Below are 23,875 nucleotides of genomic sequence, written 5' to 3' on the forward strand. Positions count from 1 at the left end.
CACCTTGTTCTGACCCCGCCTCGTTTTTGGACCACTCTTCGGACACTCTCATACCTCTGTACCTCTTGCGGTGCTGTTTCCTCACCCGCTTCAGGTACTGAGGCCTCGACTGACTCCTTCGATTTATCTGACCTTCGCTCTCCTCTGACTATGCTTCCGGCCTCTTCCTCTATGGTGCGGCAATTTTCGAATCGCCGCCCCATTCCACGTCGGACCAACTCTGGTCCCACGCCTAAATGCCAACGACAATTACCTGTTGATGATACTTCTCCACCTTCTCGTTCTTCTCAGAAAAGATCGATACGTCCTTCACTACCTTTCCACGCTCAGTTTCAGACTGCACAATGGACTAAATTCTTGATTTTACGACTGACTTCCTCTACTGCCTATCTTTCTGACCACAGTATTGGCAAGGCACTCCTACGCCATGTTGGTAAAGATATTTCTTTTCATGCTCTTAAGAGCGGTACGCGCATCATCACCGTACGACCACAGGCTCAGTGGTCTGGTGGCTAAAGCTCCCGCTTCACACACGGAGGGCCCGGGTTCGATTCCCGGCGGTTGGAAACATTTCGACATGTTTCCTTACACCTGTTGCCCTGTTCACCTAGCAGCAAATAGGTACCTGGGTGTTAGTCGACTGGTGTGGGTCGCATCCTGGGGGACAAGATTAAGGACCCCAATGGAAATAAGTTAGACAGTCCTCGATGACGCACTGACTTTCTTGGGTTATCCTGGGTGGCTAACCCTTCGGGGTTAAAAATCCGAACGAAATCTTATCTTATCTTACCCAGGCTCATGAGCTTTCTCGTCTTTCCCATATCGATACTGTTCCTGTCACTATTGAAAAAATCATTCCCTCAATTCTTGTAGTGGTACCGTCCTTCTGCCCCATACCATAGTTCAACAAAATTTCCAGACATGTGGCACTGACATTCTTGAACAGCTGGAACTCCAAGATCTCCCAATCCTCAAGGTAGACACTTATGTTCTTCCTGCCCGCGGGCAGAGACGATACCCTAGCAATGTGGCTCATTTAACATTTGACAGCCGTGAACTCCCATCCTCAGTTTATGTAGCAGGACATCGTTTACAAGTTCGAAAGGTGATCCCTACACCACAACAGTGTAGAAATTGCTGGCGATTTGGCCATCCAGCGAAATATTGCAGATCTATCGCCGAATGCCCGGTCTGTGGTACCGATGACCATTCTGATATGTCTTGCAGTCGACCTCCCTCTTGCCTTAATTGTCATGAGGCTCACCCTTCGTACTCTCACCGTTCTCAAGTCTACTTAAACGAGCGGGAAATTTGTTACCTCAAAGAGGCAGAAGGTCTCCCTTATGCCATGGCAGTTTCTCATCTCCGCCTCCAAGGAAGACTACCTCGTGTTTCTTATTCCCGTGTTTAAAAACGTCCCCCCACTTCTGGGATCCCATCTTCTGCAACCACCTCTGTGGTTACCTCTCCCATAGTCACTCCTGTATCTAATTCTTTTGCTGTCCTAGGCTCAGACGTCCCTACTTCAACGCCTCAGTCTGATCTCGCTTCTTCGTGTTCTCCCTCACAAGCCTCAGTAGTGACGAGATCTCGTATGACAACTCCTCCTAGTCGTCCCTCTACTTCTCAAAAGTCAAAAAAAGGTCTGTTAACACCTCCTACCCATCTTCCACCTCCTCATTTTACCTTCCCTGTCTCTGTACCTGGTTCTTCCCCTCTCACTGGCTCTGTTACAAGTGTAGAGGTTCACCCTCCTCTTCATACTGTACCTTCCTCCCCTGTTCCCTCCCAAGTTTCTTCCTCTTCTGCCACCTCCCAGGTTTCTGCCTCTTCTGTCCCCTTCCACACTTCTCCAGTTCCCTCCACCCTTTCGCCCCCCCCCTACCTTGGTACAGTCCATTACAGTTCCAATCTTTACTCATCCTCCCCCTACCATTTCCAATATTGTCTCCCATACGACATCTCTGAATTCTGAAACACTTGAAGCAATCTCTGAATATATTGCAGAGACCAAACCATCAATGGACACTGATCCACCCTCCGTTCCTTCTCTCTCCTCTGCTCCATCTGCGCAACTCCTTTCTTCACAGCACACCATTCCTTCGCTGCTTGAACGTTTTCCACTGCCTCCGCATGTGGACTTTTCTAACCCCTCTAGTCTGTAAGAACCCTTACCTGTGGATTTCAGGTATCTTTATCATTGCCAATCATGGCCTATTTACAGTGGAATATATGCGGCCTCAGGGGTAATCGGGGTGAGCTTCAGATGTTACTCTCCCAGTTTTCCCCTGTTGGTGTTTGCTTACAAGAACCAAAATTACACTCTGCTGTTATCTCTCCCATCTCAGGCTATAATTTATTGTATTCTTCAGATCCTTTTCCTGATGGGACCTTTAATGAAAGTGCCCTTCTTCTACGCACTGATATTCCGTACCATCAGCTATTTGTTCGTACTTCGCTGCATTACACAGCAGCCCGTATCCACTTGCATAGGTGGTATACGCTCTGTTCTTTATATCTCTCTCCTCGGGCATTATCTATTCCGGATATTGCCTTTCTTGTTTCGTCATTACCGCCACCGATTCTGTTACTTGGCGATTTTAATGCCCACCATTTCCTCTGGGGAGGTCTCACTGTGATTCCCGTGGCATTCAGTTAGAGGCTTTTCTTGCCCCCACCCCTTCCACGTTTTAAATACAGGTACTCACACCCATTTTGATCATCGGACTCACACTCTCTCTTGCATTGATCTCTCAGTCTGCTCTTCCTCTGCCGCATTAGACTTCACTTGGTCTGTTCTCCCAGACTTACATGACAGCGATCATTTCCCAATCATTCTTACTTCCCCTTCATATTCACCACCTCTTTGCATCTCAAGCTGGCAATTTGATCAGGCAAATTGGAACCTTTAGTCACACCTAACTGTTTTTAGAGAGGTTCCTTCTTCGTCCTCCATCGATGAGCTTTTACATCTCTTCTCGTCCTCCGTTTTAACCGCAGCTTCTAATTATATACCCCAAACTTCGGGCAGGCATTCTCAGAAATGCATGCCTTGGTGGTCTCCTGCTTGTGCTCGTGTAGTACGTTTGAAACGCGCTGCATGGGGCAGGTACCGGTACAATAGAACCACAGAGAGACTTCTTGATTTTAAGCAGAAGCGTGCGATCGCTCGCCGTGTCATCCGTGATGCTAAACACACTTGCTGGCGAGATTATGTCTCCACCATCACCTCTGCTTCCTCTGGAAAAAAGTACGAAAACTGAGTGGTAAGTATTCTCCTGACCCAACTCCTGTTCTGCGGGTTGCCGGTGTTGATATAGCAAACCCACTAGATGTTGCCAATGAAATTGGCAATCATCTGGTCCATATTTCTCAGGGACTCTATCTATGCCCCTCATTTCTTTCCTCAAAGTCTGCCAGAGAGTTAGCACCCTTGGGCTTTTCTTCTCTCAGAGAAGAACAGTATAATGTGCCTTTTACACTTCAAGAACTGGAGGCAACACTCTCAGCTTGCCGATCATCGGCAGCTGGGCCCAACGACATTCATATTCATATGCTACAACATTTACATCAGTCAGCCCTTGCAGTTCTATTACACCTTTACAATCTTATTTGGTCACAAGGAGTCCTTCCACAGCTGTGGAAATCCGCCATTGTTCTCCCTTTCCGCAAACCAGGCACTACGGGACATGAAGCCTCCCACTATCGTCCCATTGCTCTTACCAGTGCAGTTTGCAAAGTGATGGAACGCCTAGTAAATAGACGTTTAGTGTGGTATTTAGAGAGACACAACAGTCCCTCCACTCGTCAATATGGCTTTCGTAAGGGACGTTCTACCATAGACCCCTTACCATAGACCCCTTACCATAGACCCCTTACCATAGACCCCTGTTCTTTCTCTCTCCCTTGCTCGAAAGCCCACCATCTACGGTCGCTTCCCGCTCTCTTTTTCTTGACCACTTTCACTCTCATTCTCATGCCATTGCTGTGTACACAGATGACTCTAAGTCTTCTGATGGCGTAGGATTCGCAGCAGTGTTTCCGGACAGCGTTGTACGAGGGCATTTACTATCTTTGGCTAGTATTTTTACTGCTGAATTGTATGCCATCCTTGCATCACTTATCCGTATTGCATCTATGCCTGTGTCATCATTTCTGGTTGTCTCAGACTCCCTTAGTGCTTTACAGGCTATACAGAAATTTGATACACCTCACCCCTTAGTCCTCCGTATCCAACTTTGGCTACGCCGCATCTTTACGAAGCATAAAGATATCGTTTTTTGTTGGGTCCCTGGTCATGTTGACGTACAGGGCAATGAACAGGCAGACACTGCTGCGCGGTCAGCAGTACATGACCTACCAGTTTCATATAGAGGTATTTCATTTACGGACTATTTTGCTGCAATATCTTCCCACCTTCACACCCGTTGGCAACAACGTTGGTCTACTATGCTCGGCAACAAACTTCAATCTATTAACCGAGTATAGGTTACTGGCCGTCTTCTTATCACCAGTGTCGAGGTTGGGAGACTACTCTCTCCCGTCTTCGCATTGGCCATACTCGTCTTACTCATGGATATCTCATGGAGAGGCGCCCTGCTCCTCTCTGTGAGAATTGCCAAGCTCCATTATCAGTCAGCCACATTCTGTTGGACTGCCTACTTTATCAACGAGCACGCAGAATTTACCTCCGTCGTCGTCTTCGCTCCGCTGCTCTCTCTTTACCTTCCCTTCTCGCTGATGGACCCACCTTTCATCCGGACTCTCTCAATGACTTTTTGACAACAACTGACTTACTTCACAAATTCTGATACCTTCAGCCCTTTCTACTTCAATCTCTTGCTACCCTCTACCCCCGTACTATCCCCTGCCTCGCTGTTTTCTGTAACCTACTGATCATCCCTCCTCCCTTTTGCCATCCAATACCCTCGCTTCCTTCCCTACCCTGCAGCGCTGTATAGCCCTTGTGGCTTAGCGCTTCTTTTTGATTATAATAATAATAATAATGAAGCCGATCTGATAAGATGTTCCAAAGTTATGAACGAAAACAATAGACAGGATGAGAAAACTGCGTAGGTAAAGAGGACGACTTAAGCATCTTGCCTTGCAGTATTTAAGGCTTTACTAAACTCATGAAATTTAAAAACACTATAAAAATACGTGTTTGCAATCTTTCTCTTTTTTTACAGTTGTATTAGATTTTAAATTTTGGACAGTCCTTAAAAAAATATATTTTGTGTTTTTTTAAGAGTGTACTTTATGAAAAGTTCCAACGATTTCATATTTTTTTTAGTTACATTGACAGATTTGGCAAGACACGCCATATTGAATTTAATGTGTGAAGACAGGTCCTTTAATTGTGCAATGTAATCAGGCGTTCTCGGAGGCCAAATTTGGTGTGTTTTGGCCTAAATTTGTATTTGGAGCCTTCATTAATGTCCCCCATTGAAGAATAGGGACAGGAAATTTACAAAGCCTCCATAATAGGGTGGTGAGAATGGAAAATGAATGATGCGGCGTCATCGCACCTCCCCCAGGGAAGTACACCATGCTACTTAACAGTTAGATACTGACTGGCCAGTTAGATTATATTTGTAGGTAGGCATTAGGGTGCATTCCACCTGCAGCATATATGGTGAGTGTTAATATAAAAGTTTCTCTTTTTAATAATTGCATGTATGGTGTTTTTATAATCATACATTCTGTTAATTAGAAATTTTACCCTGTCTCTGTGTATTAGTGTTCCCATTAATCATTTCTGGAGATCATGTCCTGAAATTGTCATACAGTCCACACAACTTTAATTACTAAAGTAGCTGGTTTTAATATTATAATTATTAATTTAATGTCAGGTCTAGCTTTTTGTGAGTGGTGAAGAAGGGGGCAGTCGAAGGAGTTGCAGTTCAGTGACCTACTATGACTAAGCCCCACTTACCTCACCCAAATTACTTGCAGATAATAATTCAGGTAATGCCCTGTAAGCCTCCTGCAGGTGATTTGCTCACATAATAATAATAATAATTTCCACAATATTAAAGCCATTTAGAAGTAGACTCAGATATTTTTAACATTAAATAGGAATCAAAATGTCACACTATTTTACCCATAAAATGGTCACATCAGCACCCACCCTTGTCAAATTACGAGGCGAGCTATTTCAACGTTTGAAGCTACGCTTCTTAGGGTTTGGGAGGTTATTTGAGCCATTCCAGGATGCTGGGAATAGTGTCAACATCTTTGGTCATAAGGCACCCGCATATGCCAAGTGTTCCTAGAATCTGGTCCTAGTTACTATGCACAAGCGATCAAAATTTGAAGTCGATCGGTTGAGGGGGTTGTCGAGTTGTGAGCGAAATGAAATGGAAACGTTGGAGAAACAAAAGAAAAATCACGCAACCACTTAAAGGTCATCGTTTGGCGATGCCTAATTACGTGTTTTGTATAAGATACAAATTTAGGGGATATTACCTATGGTAACATGGTAAATCAGAAGTCCTGTGGTGACATGGTAAGTCAGAAATCCCTATGGTAACGTGGTACAGTAAATCAGAAGTCACTTTGGTAACATAGTAAGTTAGAACTGCCTAAGTTACCATGGTAAGTTAGGTGTACATTGGAGAGTTATAACTTCCTGGCTGGGGAAGCGTGTCACTGCTATATACGAGGCTGGTTCACACATTAACGGATGCTTGCATAATTCATTTACACCTGTTGACTTGTACAAGTCAGGGTCTCGGTCTCTCTCTCTCTCTCTGTCTCTGTCTCTGTCTCTCTGTCTCTCTGTCTCTGTCTCTGTCTCTGTCTCTGTCTCTGTCTCTGTCTCTCTCTCTCTCTCTCTCTCTCTCTCTCTCTCTCTCTCTCTCTCTCTCTCTCTCTCTCTCTCTCTCTCTCTCTCTCTCTCTCTCTCTCTCTCTCTCTCTCTCTCTCTCTCTCTCTCTGTCTCCTACATTTGATTCATTCACGTAGATAATACAAAATACCCTTAATCTAGTTAGAAATGGATAATTGTTAGCAGATACCCTCGGTATGGACTTCCAGGTCCTCCGCTGTCTCTTATTCCCCTGTACTCCCACGTATTATCTAGAGGCTTGATCCTCTATCCATTAAAAGCTAGACAGTAACTGTACTCTCGCAGCCAGAATTGTTAAGGGTGTATGGTGTGTTCCCACAGCCTCATTTTACCAGTCAGAGTGTACCAGGACAGTGACAAGATAAGCACTTTGGCATTTGTGCAAGACTGTTATTATCAGTAAGAGCTTCAATGTGACTGCATGGCAGTATGTTGGATAAAAAATAACACCTGAGCTACTAACTAGATATAATGGCTGCGATTTGCTCTCCAGAAGGTTATTAAGCTAATACAAATAATACAAGGACAGAAAATATAATACAAATAATGCAAGGACACAGAAAAGCGAATACACACAATACAAGTACACAGAAAAACTAATACAACCAATACTATTATACAGTGTTCGTATTCCTGCTTGTGGTGGTGTTCCCACCTGTGGTGGTGAGTGCTCTTGTTTCTACTTGTGAAGGTGTTCCTACTTGTGGTAGTGTTCCCACCTGTGGTGGTGGTGTTCCCACCTGGGGTGGTGGTGTTCCCACCTGTAGTGGTGAGTGTTCGTGTTCCTACTTGTGGTGTTCCCACCTGTGGTAGTGTTCGTGTTCCTACTTGCGGTGGTGTTCCCACCTGTGGTGGTGGTGTTCCCTCCTGAGGTGGTGGTGTTCCCTCCTGAGGTGGTGGTGTTCCCTCCTGAGGTGGTGTTCCCACTTGTGGTGGTGAGTGGTGGTGTTCCCACTTGTGGTGGTGAGTGTTCGTGTTCCTACTTGTGGTGGTGTTCCCACTTGTGGTGGTGAGTGTTCGTGTTCCTACTTGTGGTGGTGTTCCCACTTGTGGTGGTGAGTGTTCGTGTTCCTACTTGTGGTGGTGTTCCCACCTGTGGTGGTGGTGTTCCCTCCTGGGGTGGTGGTGTTCCCACCTGTGTTGGTGAGTGTTCGTGTTCCTACTTGTGGCGGTGTTCCCACCTGTGGTGGTGAGTGTTCGTGTTCCTACTTGTGGTTGTGTTCCCACCTGTGGTGGTGAGTGTTCATGTTGCTACGTGTGGTGGTGTTCCCACCTGTGGTGTTGAGTGTTCGTGTTCCTACATGTCGTAGTGTTCCCACCCGTGGTGTTGAGTGTTCATGTTGCTACGTGTGGTGGTGTTCCCACCTGTGGTAGTGAGTGTTGTGTGTTGGTTCTCACATGAACGCTCCAGCTGTGAACGTGCTGTAGTATGCTTAATACTGTGAGTGTGTTGAAGGCTGCCAGAGTGCATAAGACACGCACACCTCTCACTGGCACTTGTATTAACACATGAAAGTTGTGTACCTGAGCGTATACACTCTTGAGTCTTTGACTCCACATACTCATTGTAATACCAGGTGTAGTCGGATGGTATTGGAATACCAGACATTAATCACACGACCCTTCCAAAACTTTCTCGTCTCTTTCCATCCCTAAATATTGCTTCAGGGCCTAATTTCCCCATCGTAGTACAAGATATTCGCTTGACTAACTCGTCTATTAAGGTAAACTGCTGTTGTTATATTCACAAGAATGAACCAAACCCACGTAGTCTATATACTTTGTCTAGTTAATCTAAAAATATTTAAATCGAAAGAGTTTATAAGAAAAATTAATACGGGCCTCAGATGAGTACTTTGAAAAGTCGATTTCTCCTTTATTTTCTCGCTGTCTTAACCAAATAATAGGCTACAGTCCAGTTAACGTTCCGCATTTATCACTGTTTAGTAGTCAGCAGAATGTGATGCTGTAGTGTTTATCACTGTTTACTAGTTAGTAGAATGTCAGTAGTTAATAGAATGTTAGTAGTCAGCAGAATGTGATGCTATAGTATGTCATTAATAGTCAGTAGAAAGTGATGCTACAGTGTTTATCACTTTAATAGTCAGCAGATGATGGTTCCATCATGAGATTGTGGTGAATTAGTTGGGCACCTCATATAACGGTGATTTTTCATGGTGTCTCCTTAGCCTAGTAGTAGTTGCTACTCATGTTTACTTTCGCAGGACTTGGCGTCCCAATTTATATTTGTTTATTAATTTGTCCCTTTCAAATACGAATGTAATAAGTTCAGTCCTATAACAGTATTGAGCGTTCCAGCAGGTACTAATTTTTGGTGACAGGTTACAGGAAAAGGATACTTGGAGAGGGTTTCGGGGGTCAACGCCCCCGCGGCCCGGTCTGTGACCAGGCCTCGAAAATAACTAAGGAAGAATGAGAGTTGCTTTTCTGGCTGTGGGATGGAGGATGTAGTTAGTTTGAGTGAAACATTGAACAAACACTGTCATTGCTTGCCTTGATCCCGGAGGTAGTGTAAACATTGCCATTGTCTATGAATATAAAAAATGTAAACACCGCCATTATCTGTGAATATAAAAATGGTATACAATACCGAGAAGTTGATAAATAATAATTTTTTTTTACACAAATCAATTTTACAGGCTAAGGGCTGTAAAAGTGATTGGCCCACACCAGTCAGCTAACACCCGGGTACCTACTTGCTGCTAGGTGAACAGGGACATTACATCTCCACTGCTGCTGCAGAAGCAGCTTACTGTGTAGACGAGACGTACTTATCAGCTGCCATTATCTGCTTTAGTCTTGGAGGCGGTGTCAACACTGCCACTATCTACCTCGGTTCTGCAGGCATTGTTAACACTGCCACAATCTACCTTAGTCATGGAGGTGGTATCAGCATTGCTACTATCTACCTCAGTCATCTCAGTCATGGAGGCGGTATCAACACTGCCACAATCTACCTCAGTCATGGAGGTGGTATCAGCATTGCTACTATCTACCTCGTTCATGGAGGCACTTTCAACACTACCAGGGGAAAACGTATGATTAAAGAACTGGCTAATACAAACACACTTGTAACAGAAGCCGCCTTCATTAAGACAACGTTCCACTCAAATACAGACGGTCAATTATCTTTATTTGTACATCTGCCAAACACGAGCGTAACTTATATATTCCAAAATTTAAAGATATCCAGATTTAATCCACTCGTGAAAATGGTTTGTGGTTAATAGGATCTGCATAGCATTGGCCAGCAGGCCTGTGGCAGTATATATGAACATACAAAAAAGAATATTAACCCATACTAGGAAAGCCTAACTAACATCTGACCAGTGTCACCCATGGTGTTTTGTTCAACTAACCAATGCAGCGTATTGTTCTAATGTTTGTGCGTATGACTCTGCTAGATCAGAAAGAATATATTTATTTTCTCCTAAAGTGAAGCAGGTGAAATAAGCGTATTAAGAATGCAAGTGACTAACCACAACTTGAGGTTAATAGACGTAATACGCTCACCGAGGACACCTTTATTGAAAACTCTTCCTTGATCACTTTAAATGTTCATATTTTTGACGTGATCAGGTTCTAAGGACAGAAACGTCTTCAACAAGTGTCGTACATGAATCCATTCGTGTCCATTTCTCTCAGGTGAAGTACGTGTTGAGTTGTACTTCCTCGTTCATTAAGATTAAAGCTTATTTCATTTCGTGTTGCTGCACCTCTTCCCTCGCTTAACTTGCGTATCAATGCTTGGTAAACAAACCTTCACTTGTGGTCTTGCTCTCACTCACGTCTTTGTGTGTGTGTACTCACCTAATTGTGGTTGTAGGGGTCGATTCATAGCTCCTGGCCCCGGTGTGTATGTTTGTGTGCTCGCGGCGTGTGCGTGCGCGTCTGTGTGTGCTTACCTGTATGTGGTTGGAGGGGTCGAGTCTTAGATCATGGCCCGGCTCTCAACTCTCAGTTGGGTTCACTCCTAGCCTCGTGAACTCTCATACCTATTCTCTAAGTTGTGTATAGAGCCTTCCTTTTCCACTTCGTTGTCCAGATTACTTTCTGATCACTGTGTTGAAATATTATTATTATTATTTGCGCTTACCCCCCCCCCTCACAACCGTTAACTAATTCCCGGGTTCCTGTATACTGTTAGGTGATCAGGGGCAGCAGGTGTAAGGAGCCTTGACCATGGCTTTCCCTGTTGAGCAGTAGATGGTGAAAGCCGACAAATAGTAGAGTCAAAACATACATTAAGCTTTTTATTTAATAATGTTTCGGCCACTGTGAGGGAGCTTTGTGTCAAGTATCTGCCCAAACCCTCACAGCGGGCGAAAAGTTTGTAAATAAAAGCTTTTACTGTGTTTATATTTTTGAGTTACCCTCTTTCCCAATTCAGGGATTGAACCCGAGACTTTTCAGTTGTACTCCGAATGCTCACACCACTCACCTTCAAGTACGTGCACCCGCAAACTGGATATTTTCTCTTTTTTTTCCAAATTATATCTCACTTTGTGCGCATTTTCTGAACTTAATTTCAGTTTTAGTTTTCGCAAACAGCCATGAGCGGCGCACACACGTTGCTCATAATTACCTCCCTCGCTGGAAGAATGGAGAAAGCTCAGCTTTTCTACTGTGATATATTTTATACTGTTATCCATTATCGTGAATGTAACATATTTACGTAATGCCTTATTAAGTGTATTTCTGAGCATGTTTATTCTATTCAGTACGACCAAATGTTATTGTTTCCGGGTGCGTTTATTTGGTGCGTCGGAAGGTATATGTTTGTTTTTCGTTGAGGATTTATAGACAAGCGTGTTGCATGACGTTGTGTGGGAATGGGGTGTTTTATGCCGTGCGTAGTGGCGTAGAATGTTGCGTAAACGTGGGAGTCGTAGGCTATAATTAGTACTACTAGGATATAACAGGGCGTAGATTGCTACAGCTCCAGCTTCCTATATAGCTGAGGTTTCACAACATAGTGAGAGTAACAAGTTGAGTAAGGAATAAAGACACGTTGCGGAAGAAGCTTTTATTGGGGCAGTTTCCTTCTGTGTATAGCGAAACGTGTTTCGTCGTTACACCGCTTGTATGCATTATGTAGGAAGCATTGGAGACATCCTGTATCCTAACTTCATATATTACATCATCACTGTCCCATAATTTGACTTTGTAATAGGAAGTGTTTCAAACTAATGTGGTCACGTTATTGCCCAAGCTTTGCTGCGGTACCACTGAGGGTATTTTCTTCATCGAGTAAAAATAGTGACGCGGGTGTTAGTCATATGTTGACGTGAGCGGTTGATTAAATAGTCACTGACAAACCCGCCTAGGTATCTCACCTGTTGTGTCCTCTCATTGTTGCTGAGAGAAGGAGAGAAAAAGAGTTAAATTTAGATACACATCACAAGAATGATGGAACATAGCAGCAGGCTTACTGGTCTGTGTTGATAAATGGTTCAGAGAACCTACAAATTGATAAATTAGACAAATGTGCAACGGTTGGGTGTCTTCATTGTGGAAACGTTTCGCCACACAGTGGCTTCATCAGTCCAATACAAAGAAGAATGAATAAAGATTAGGCAGGAGTCGATGTAATCAGTCTCGAAAATAATACAGCATATGGTTAGGTTAGGTAGGGTTGTCAAAAAACAGGACAAGTGTTTCCTGACGCGGGTCTTAGTCATATGATGACCTACAGCTCGAGCTTTTGGTCATCTGACCGAGGCCATCCGCTGGCTTACCGGTCCACCCCTTTAAATATTATGGATATAATTATAACCATTAGATATTACGGCATATGCTCGAAGAAGGGGGCTAATATATTGTAGACGGGTGAGGTGAAGCAGTCGTAGTAGGTGTCACCATGGACAAATCCACAGGTGGAAGTAGGTCACGCCTATATTTTAGGCAAGGGTAGAATTCCCTGTATCAAGATCTCAAGATGATGATGTGTCTGACAGGAATGTAGATAAATGGTTCAGAGAACCGACAAGTTCATAAATTTGTCCATGGCCCATGCCAGGAAGGTCAGACTCACGCCCACCCTTACCCACCCAGGTCTCCATCTTGTATTTAAAGCTTCCCCAAGTTCCAGCCTCAATGACGTCACCTGGGAGCATATTTCATTCATCTACAACTCTATGTCCTTTCTAAATCTATTGTTTCTCCCACTGAATACTTCGATCATGTTCCCCCTACTATGTCTTCCCAGAGGGTGCACGTTCAATGCCTTCTGCTTATTAAGATTTTTTTTCTCGTAGGGGCTGTTGTGGAGTTTGGGATGTAGTCTTGGGCCTCGTGGGTGCTGGTGTGGAGGCTGGGATGTGGTCTCGGGCCTCGTGGGTGCTGGTGTGGAGGCTGGGATGTGGTCTCGGGCCTCGTGGGTGCTGGTGTGGAGGCTGGGATGTAGTCTTGGGCCTCGTGGGTGCTGGTGTGGAGGCTGGGATGTGGTCTCGGGCCTCGTGGGTGCTGGTGTGGAGGCTAGGATGTGGTCTCGGGCCTCGTGGGTGCTGGTGTGGAGGCTAGGATGTGGTCTTGGGCCTCGTGGGTGCTGGTGTGGAGGCTGGGATGTGGTCTCCGGCCTCGTGGGTGCTGGTATGGAGGCTAGGATGTGGTCTTGGGCATCGTGGGTGCTGGTATGGAGGCTGGGATGTGGTCTGGGGCCTCGTAGGTGCTGGTGTGGAGGCTAGGATGTGGTCTCGGGCCTCGTGGGTGCTGGTATGGAGGCTGGGATGTGGTCTCGGGCCTCGTGGGTGCTGGTGTGGAGGCTAGGATGTGGTCTGGGGCCTCGTGGGTGCTGGTGTGGAGGCTGGGATGTGGTTTCGGGCCTCGTGGGTGCTGGTGTGAAGGCTGGGATGTGGTCTCGGGCCTCGTGGGTGCTGGTGTGGAGGCTGGGATGTGGTCTCGGGCCTCGTGGGTGCTGGTGTGGAGGCTGGGATGTGGTCTCAGGCCTCATGGGTGCTGGTACGGAGGCTGGGATGTGGTCTCGGGCCTCGTGGGTGCTGGTGTGGAGGGTGGGATGTGGTCTCAGGCCTCGGGGCTTGTGGCTGGTGGTGGGTCAGTCAGTAGTGTGTCGACTTAGCTAGGGGTGAGGTGCGTCTCGGTGTGCTCCTGTGGCTGCGCGTCAGCCTGCAAATTGCTGGTTTCCACCCTTCTCAACTGCGTGTTTACTACTTTTTTTTTTGGACATTTTTCAAGTTACTCTTGTGGTGGATGTTGTCAGCACACTATGTGCATACATTTTACTTGAGGACATATATGTATGTATGTATATATATTATATATATATATATATATATATATATATATATATATATATATATATATATATATATATATATATATATATATATATATATATATATATATATATATATATATATATATATATATATATATATATATATATATATATATATAAGATAAAATGAATGTTTCAATAATACTGCCATCGTTATATAGGTGAAACAGTCGATGATTGAATGACAGCTATAGTCGGGTTAGGGTTATAGTCAATTACAGTAAAATTCAGTTTTTTTTTTTTTGTGACGTTGACGATAAGCAAGAGTACTTGGAAAAGCCAGTGTGAGCTGATGAAGCTTGACATACCACTTCCCGTGGTGGTATGAGCGGTGCTCTGTTTCGGCTCCTGTGAAGTGACATATAACTAACGGCCTTACCGCACATATCTGTATATGTCACAGTGGCTTATAATATCCACGTTTATTACACAATTTTGGCGATGTTTATTCCCTTACCTGTGATTAGTTATAATGATATAAATAGTATTGATCTACTGAAGATCTGTTTTTCGATACGGTTCCAGCAGAATTGTGCTTTTGACTCCTGTATTGCATTTTGTAATCCTGTGAATTTAGGTTGACGACATAAAACAGGTACATTCATCTGTTGAGGGAAAGGAAGATATTAGATATCGTTATCATGGAGCCGCGTGGTAGTGAGGTGTATTAACTTGGAGTTGCCAAGCACTGGTTACTCTGCCATCAGTGTTTCAACACTCGTTCTTACTCATTTCTCTATATATTTATTTTATCTTGTGCAATTCACACGCTTTCTCGTTGCCTTTTCATCTATACACCAGTTTCATTGCAACAAATATAATTTTATTGTACCTTTTTTAAAAGTGGGGTGAATATAGCCGTTTAGTAACTGATGTATTGACTAGTTCTGTACGTCTGGTTGAGTTGTTAACGGTTTATATACACACACTAGGCAGTCAGGAAATGTATAGTCTGTCGCTCCTAATGTATTGCGGACCTGACAATATTTACACCCCAGAAACTGCTTGAAAATCAAATACTATTGCATAAGCTTTCATTGTTTGTTTAAACTTTGCGTTTGTGTGTCAAGCAAGAGGATTCTGAGTGTGTGTGAAGTCATCATTTCCGTCTTGGGTTTCCATATTTGTAGAGGAAAGTATATGGTCACTGTTATTCCACCTACAGGTTACCAGGTACTGAATATTTGAAGTGTAACTATATTGAACACCTGTTGATTGCATCTGCTACACCAGTAACACTTGGATTTACGACGGATTTTAGTAAGTATTGCCCATTTCCTTGTTATCATTTGGCGAATGAGTGTGTTTAAAAAATGCCATTGTAAAATTTAAGTTATTTATAATTTACTGAAATGCCCAATCTCGACATGTTTTATTGCAGTGTCTCATCGGAAGTTTTTGTTAAATCTTTCACTGATGTACGCGTCAGGTTGTTTGGGTGTCTCCTTTTATGTTTATATACACCGAAGAAACTACAAATACACAAAAAAGAATTAGTCGTAATTGTTCATGGTATTTGTTTTTCTCAGCCACTCATAAGGCGACCTTGGTGTGTGGTAGAAGGGATGTGAGAAGCGGCCCAAACAGGACACTTGGATAAGATTAGTCAAGAGTTCGTCTTTCCACCTTGACTTTGCTCCTCTTCCCACAAAAATTAACCCCCGGTTCTACAAAGGCCGCGGGGGCGTTGATCCCCGGAATAACCTCCAGGTAACCTCAAGAGAGGTTCCTTGACGCTGGTGAGGGGCTCTTGATCAAGGGAATTGGATCTGTGCTCCAGTTCCCTGAATTGAGCCTGAATACCTTCCATCCCCCCCCCACATGCGCTGTATAATCCTACGGGTTTAGCGCACCCACATTATAATCTACAAAAGCGTCGCCAGTCATCTTTGTATATTATTGCTGTTTATCACTATTTTGTACATCCTGTCTTAGAGTTTAGCTACTGAACCATCACGATAGACATGTGATATTCTCAGTTTAGGTAATTAATCCTTTACCATATACTACCTCAAACTGTCCAGGATTACAAATTAGCATGTTCATTTTCAGTTGAATTATCTCTTTATGCATTACACTCTTCCCATAGTAAACATATGTAGATGGGCACCTTACTACGACTGATGCATATGTCATGTTTTAGGGAAAGGAAAATAAAAAATGAACAATTTGCACCACGAATCAACGAGAATAGCTGAAAGGTGTATATGGAAGGTCAATGATTAAGCAATAGATATCTGAGATGAATATTGGTATACTTATCTGAACTAGTGGTTTACTTAAATTCAAAATTGGGGCTAGAAATAAAAATGTTTTCTAGAGCACAAGAGACGACGAGAGAATACTAGTGCACCATGACAAATTAACACATCCCCAACGACTCCCACCACCCGACCAATCCCATCCTTTGCATATATGATAATGTTATCGAGAAAATCATCCAACTTGTCAATTAACTGCCTCTGGGCTTCCTCATAAAATTTACATTGCTGGGAATTCACTACCATAGCCCTGGATATGGTTATTGTAGTCACTACCATAACTATATTCAGGGCCACGGTAGCGAATTCCCGGATATATCAGTTCTGTAAGGAAACCTTGAAGTTTAGTGGGATACCTTTCTCAATAAAATTGTCATATATGGTAGTGTGTGATCTAATGATAGTACTGGTACCCAGGCTAATGGTAATAACTCAGACCTGGGCTTATTATACTGGATGCTACTCTCTAAATTTAATTTCTCAAAATACAGCAGGATGGCAATGTTTTACCATTACTTAATTTATAGTCGAGAAATTACATTGATTTAAACTTTCTCATTAACCTTATTGAGTACGATAGTTTGTCTAACTTATATTCGTTCAAATTAATCATGATAATTTTAGAATGACATGTATTTTCTATTAGTTGGCCTCATCTATAACTTAGCTAGTTCAAATAAATCCTTGATGCGATAATGTAGTCATGAATTGGATGGTTACAGAAGTATTGTTTGACGTGTCAGTGCAAAAAAAAAAAAATATGTATGGCAGTAGCTCGGTGATTCTTATCGCAATATGCATACATGTAAAACATGATATTAACTTGTTCAGCTGGAATATCTTAAGAAGTCGAGAGAATATCTGAGGATTGCAAAAATGAGATGGTAAGAGTGCCATAACAATGTTTTTGTGGCAGGGTACTTTATCTCGAGAGAGAGAGGGGAAGGGTAACCTGGAAACAGTTATAGGTAAACTGTTAATGTTGGTACCTAACGGTGCAAGTTTTGTCACAAGGAGGTGAAGACGTGGTACTTAGTCACGACTGCTCGTGCCTCTTGACTTAATATTATCTCGTTATCTCTCCTCTGTAGCTCTCGTCTTCTGACTTATTACCCAGTGCCCCTGCCACTCTTGTCCCCTAACAATGTTACCATGTCATATTTCTGTAGCGCTCTTGTAATACGTTTCTCTTAATAAATAAGGGTTATTTTTGTTATAACCTTACAGCTTGATGCTTTAAGATAGGCTTCCTTATAGTCACGTTTCCATTCCTAGCTTATGGGTTAGTTTTGGATTGTTGCAGCCACGGTTCTGTGGATCAGATATGAATTGTTGGAGATACGGCTTTGTGATTTACTCTTCTTGCAATGTCGCTTGGAAGGGCGTGCCGCCATGCTGGTGAAGCGCTCTTAATTTAAGGAATTGAAATTATCTTCATCTTCCCGGCATCAGACCTGATAACCTCCCATTCCCAAGGCACTGGCTGTATGACCCGTGTGGGTTAAGCGCTTCACCATGACTGCCATACTTGGGAAATACCAAATTAACTATTTAAATACGGCCACGTTTATCATAGTAAACCCTTGGTATTTCAATGGAATCCTTGATGTCTGTTAAGGAAATTCACTTAATATTATAAGCAAATTTGATACTGCAGCTAGGGAAACTTGTTTAACGAAGTTTCATCCATAATGGAGCGCTAATAAGTATCCATTGTGGTGATTTTTTTTATTAAATAAAACTTGGGTACATCAACAGTGTACTGGACTCTATATGGCAGCTACACGGTGGAAACAAAAGCCATCTATGTTTACCTATCATATTCCATCACGCAGGATGGGGCTCATAAAAAGTGGTAAAATGTTAGTCAGAACTGGGAGGCTTCAGGAGGGCAATGAGGGTATTGTCACGTTACTATCATTTGGGAATTGCTTCTCTCTCTGGGGATTGTAGGGGTTGAGTCATAGCTCCTGGCTTCGCCTTTTCGCTGGTCGCTACTAGGTTCACTCTCCTGGCTTCAAGAGCCTTGTAGTGTTTGTGTGTGTACTCTCGTAATTATGATTGCAGGGGTCGATTCATAGCTCCTGGCCCCGCCTCCACTGATCGCTACTGCGTCACTGTGTGTGTGTGTGTGTGTGTGTGTGTGTGTGTGTGTGTGTGTGTGTGTGTGTGTGTGTGTGTGTGTGTGTGTGTGTGTTTGTGTGTGTAGCTTATCCCGGGTACACGAGAGATGAAGTTTTTATGAAAATATCTGCATCATCCCAGAGCGGGGACAAGAACAATTATACATTGGAGACGGAGGAAGGTCCTATCTCGTGGAATAAATGTTTGCCCCTGCTTTCAGTTTCATTGAATTAGGATTTGTAGGCATAAGTACTTGTCTATATAATGAACTGAATAAGTAAACAGAGTAGAAGCGGCAAATTAAAATTTAATTAGACGTGTTATAATTGCGTGGTTAGTACATAAACCATTTGTATATATCACTTGCGATGTCTCATATTTTCGTCTGTTTCATAATTCTCGTCATTTTTCCTTTATATTCGGTGTTCTCTTCATTTTCCTTGTGTTCTCGTCGTACAGGTCCACGGTTTTTCCACAGCTTGTCTTCACTTTAGTTTTAACTTAAGATGTAATAGCATTACCGTAATTAATGTTAGTTTGACTTAAGATTTTATGCACACTCCCGTGACTTGAACTTTCAGCACTGCCTTAATTTCTTAAAAGATTTTATCAGTATTTCGTGAGGCTGAGTGACGTCACTGGTGGGTGATGTCAGTGCAGGGTGACTTCACTAGTTTTATGGCAGGAGGGCCAGTGACGCGATTTAATATAATTTATTATCAGGGGGAAGCTCTAACTCCGTAGGTGTAACATGACAGCAGGGTAATGGGAGTCATTTAGTTTTTGTCCAGGCAAGGGGAAGGTAAGCCCATTTTCTTGGATCAAGAGCCCCTCTTGAGGAAAAAGACATGAAGGAAGAGGGGAACGAATTAGAGAAAATGTGGCAGATTTTCAACTTTTTTAGTAATTTGTTAAGGTAACTTCTGTAGATAGTTTTACAACTATTATTTTACCTTGGCTCATTTTAAAGCCTGGTCTTTAATACGATGGACCAGCTCCTAGAATGCAGCCCATAACAGGCGACTCTCTCACCCAGGTATTTATTGTTTACTAGGCGAACAAGGGCAGAAGGTATAAGGAGACCTGCCCAGATTTTTATCACCCAGCCCGAAAATCAAACCTGGGACCTTTCGGTTATATATGGCTTGGAGAAAAATTGTTTAAATCCTCCTTTGGGTATAGGGACTTTACTGTGTACAGTATATATTTAAGTAGACTGTGGTATGTACTCAGAAATACGTTATTGTTACTTTGGGTCAGTATTGAAAAAGGGAACCGGGAGAGAGGGGAAAACGGACGGAGGGATGGAGAGAGAAGTACGAAGGGAGGGAGGGACTAAGAAAGGGAGGGATTGGGTGGGAGAGAGGGAGGGGAGATAATGCATTGTGGGAGTGGTAGTGGTGGTGTGCAGGAGGCAAGCCAGTGTTTATTCTTGCGGTTGACCTGTGAGGGTTGCTAGGTTGGCTGCAGATGAAAGCTTGTGAAGATCATCGAGTTTTGTGTGTTCATACTTTCAAAAGGTTGATTTTCATACATTTTGTTTCGTACTTTAATAATAATAATATTATTATTATTATTATTATAGCATAGAATAAAAAAGGCACAATACCATGACTGGAACTATACACAGATAACCCACACAAAGGAGAATGAATCTTATGCCGACGTTTCGGTCTGACTTGGACCATTAACTAGTCACATTGAAGCTCGACGGGAAGGAAGCCAGAATACTGACACCCTTCCCTTCGCGTTGTGTGACTTGTTAATGGTCCAGTCGAACCGAAACGTCGTCATAAGATTCATTCATTATAACATTAATAACTATAATTTCACAAAAGTGCATAATACATGGTCACTTAATATTATCTTGATAGTAAAAGTTGCAGCTTAGCAGTCCAGTAAGCTACGGAATAAAAATGGATCGTGGAAAGATGGAGACCCGTGTCGGGACTCTGCCACTGACAAATTTTATAATGACGAGCGGTAAGCTAGCTGAAGGTCTCGGTCATGTTACTGAAAGTTCAAGTGGCGGGTTATCATGTGACTATCATGTGACTGGTGTTGTTCCTGACTAATCTTACCTAACCTAATCTTATGATAAGCGTTTATGGACCCATATACGTTTAGCGCTCCATTTAAATGTAATTACCGTTGTTTATTATATGTTTCTATCCCCTCAGGGAAGGTTCCTTGATGTTGGTGAGGGGCTCTTGATTTAGGGAATTGGATCTGTGTTCCAGTTCCCCGAATTAAGCCTGAATGCCTTTCACATCCCCCCCAGGCGCTGTATAATCCTACGGGTTTAGCGCTTCCCCCTTGATTATAATAATGTGTGTTTCTATAAGAGTCTTCGTATTTCATAATTCTAGTGTATTCGTCATCTTAAATTTGTATGTTATCGGTTATATTATTATCTTTGATCAGCTTCTATAAATTACGCCCCTCCAAGGGAATTTCCTTTGTTGGCTAGGGGCTCTTGATCTTAGGAATTAGGCCTGTACTCCCCTTGGATTGAATCTGAATGCCTCCCATTCCCCAGGTGCTGACTCTCCACTCCGGGTTTAGCGCTCACCATGATTAATAATGATATACTACATTGCGGGAGTTTTCAATTCATTATTATTATTATTATTATTATTATTATTATTATTATTATTATTATTATTATTACCATCATGGGAAAACCCACAACCCCAGTCTTTGTGGTGTGGAATGGGAGAGAATTGTTTGATCAAGGCAGGGAAGGGTTGCCCTAATTCCTTGAATCAAGAGCCCTTCACAGCATAAAGGCATTCGTCTCCCCTCCCTCTTAAAGGGTCTCGTAGTACCTGTATATAATTAGAGGTTCACATTTCCTCAAGCGTTTACGATCGTTCGTCATATTGCAGTAATATTAAAGGTATAAGGAAGTGCTAAACCCTTAGGAGTGTGTAAATAAGACGCAGTGCAATTTATTGTAAAGTTTCGTCCACTCTGGACTATTAATTCATACAAGGAACAGGATATAGGTAGTGTTATTGTATTTACAGGGGGTTTCGAGTAAGATTCTGAGATAATAGAATGTGGTCATGAAGTTATTTGTGTATCGTTCCAGTCACGGTATTGTGCCTTTTTTGTTATTTAATGTCTCGCAAATTTAAGTCTTAATAATTCAAATTATTTGCCATTTATTGTTATTACTTTATTTAATATTGTTTTATATTTATTTTTGTGTAATTATATATTTAAATTTATTTCATTGCTGTCTTTGTATTTATATTCCTAGCATTGTTTCAGTATTTTTATTATTGAAAGTATTAATATTAATGCAGTATTTTTTATATTACTCTTTTTTTTGTTAATTTTATTATTTATTTTTCATTAATGCGTGTTTGTCCGTGTGCAGGTAAGAGAACCTTCGTCAGGCAGTGAGTGGTTGGTATACCCCATACAGCACCAGCAGACTTCTAGGGGTGAGTAATGGCACCTTGTTGGTTATACGACCACAGGACATTCTAAACCCATGGTGGGTCAGGGGGCAAATAGTGTTGCAGCCACGATCCTATTTGCTACTAGAAACCCTTCCACACATATTCCAAGGTCCAAGCAGTAAAAGGTGTTACAAAAAAATCACAAGAAAACAGATCTTTAGTAAAAGATAATGGAGAGATTATGTAAAAGTAGATAGAATTGCAGCACAATAGGTGCAAAAGTTGTTTATATAAGTAGAGAAAGACGAAATATTTTAACGAAGGATAAAGGGTGGAACAAAGAGCAGTATAAATGGAAATAAACTTAGAGATCCAGCAACAGAGAGCTATAGAGACCTGATATCATGAAGTGTCTGAGAACAGGAACAGGTGTACAATACAATTCTGATTTAAGAACATTTAGAATAAGGAACCCAAGATCATTCTCTGACTTTACCTAGGCTATATGTAGTATGTATGTGTGTGTGTGTGTGTGTGTATATATTATATATATATATATATATATATATATATATATATATATATATATATATATATATATATATATATATATATATATTTATATATATATATATATATTTATATATATATATATACACATGAGGATGGAAAACTTTAGCTCTAGATCTCTTGCACTCGTGCATTGTCAGGAGCTATGCGAAGTTGCAAGACATTATATATAAAAATTTGTGAGACCTCAAAGCGTTTCCCCAGGAATATGATATATGGCTGGGTGGAGAAATTATCAGTGTTTAAGTTCTGGTGTCGTGAAAAATGAAGGCGTCTGAGGTGGTGCTAGTTGGGAGTCATTGTTAGGGAGTGGAGTAACTTAATTAAAATGAAAAGCTGAAGGTATGAATTTTGAATATATGTTCGGACTGTGTTGTGTAGATGTAGTTCCGGCCTAGGTGTCTAATGTAGTTCTGACCGCTGTGGTAGTGGAGTTTTTGCCTGACTACGTGAAGGTGAGACAAACAAGGTAATTTCCGTAAAGGGGAGATTGAGAGCTTGATCACCTTGAAGAGAACTATTTTTTTTTACGCGAGTCAAGCGAGACCTTGACAGGAGAGTGAGGTACTCTGTATAAGAGAAGGCAGATGCGTGGAAATGGCACCTGCTTCACATGGCCCAAAAGACCTACTCTAATGTCTCTTTTTAGTGTAGATGGTAAGGTAGGCAGTATGATAAAATGGAGACGGGAGAAATTGATAATAGATTAAGAAAAATGTGGAAGAGGAAATGATTAAAGGGGAGACTAGGTTAGTATTTCTTTTCCTACTCATGCCGTCATGGTAATACCCATGGAAATGTAATATTTTTTGTTGCTGTATTGTTTTTGAATTTCATGAGTTGTAATGTTTCTTGGGGAAATCATGATTTCGTCGGAGCAGTACATTTTTCTTTTATCTTTATTGCAGTTTAAACTTTCAAATTATGAGATGACTTAAGGTAAGTTTTTGTAAATATTTGTTTGTAAATGTACAGTATATTTAATATCAAAGTTGATTTTTTTCTCGCTGCTCATTGAACCTTTTCCAGCATTGTCAAGGTGACTACTGTATTACATACGGCAACACTTGTTAGTGTTAGAAATGTTGTGATAGTTTTAGAAATCCCTTTATGGTATGTTGGTATTCGAAATTATTCTTGTAGTAAATCTAATGATGTGTTTTAGTGTGAGATGCCAAATTGTCTGGTATATTTCATTGTGAATGTGAATATTCATCATTGTCGCTTCTCTGTGCGACATTGAAATACAGCATTTTTGTTATGGATGCATTAGTGTCGTGCCATAAGAGTAGTGCACTCCTCCATCATGGCAGCCGGAACTAGCAGAAATCGTTATATTGCG

General features: G+C 42.1%; 1 protein-coding gene and 1 long non-coding RNA gene across 3 annotated transcripts in view; both read left to right on the plus strand.

The window, feature by feature from the left end:
- LOC128692958 (uncharacterized) overlaps positions 1 to 23,875 on the plus strand; it is a 239,901-nt gene that overhangs the window by 142,019 nt on the left and 74,007 nt on the right. The gene's annotated exons all lie outside the window — the stretch shown is intronic.
- The window catches only part of LOC128692960 (uncharacterized), a 65,172-nt gene continuing 55,189 nt past the window's right edge, over positions 13,893 to 23,875 (plus strand). The window contains exons 1-3 of the long non-coding RNA XR_008407647.2: positions 13,893 to 13,960; positions 15,334 to 15,428; positions 21,939 to 22,005. This is a non-coding gene — a long non-coding RNA (uncharacterized lncRNA). The remainder of the gene's footprint in view (positions 13,961 to 15,333; positions 15,429 to 21,938; positions 22,006 to 23,875) is intronic.

The sequence above is a fragment of the Cherax quadricarinatus genome, chromosome 38 (genome assembly GCF_038502225.1).
Source record: "Cherax quadricarinatus isolate ZL_2023a chromosome 38, ASM3850222v1, whole genome shotgun sequence".
Classification (NCBI taxonomy): Eukaryota; Metazoa; Arthropoda; class Malacostraca; order Decapoda; family Parastacidae; genus Cherax; species Cherax quadricarinatus.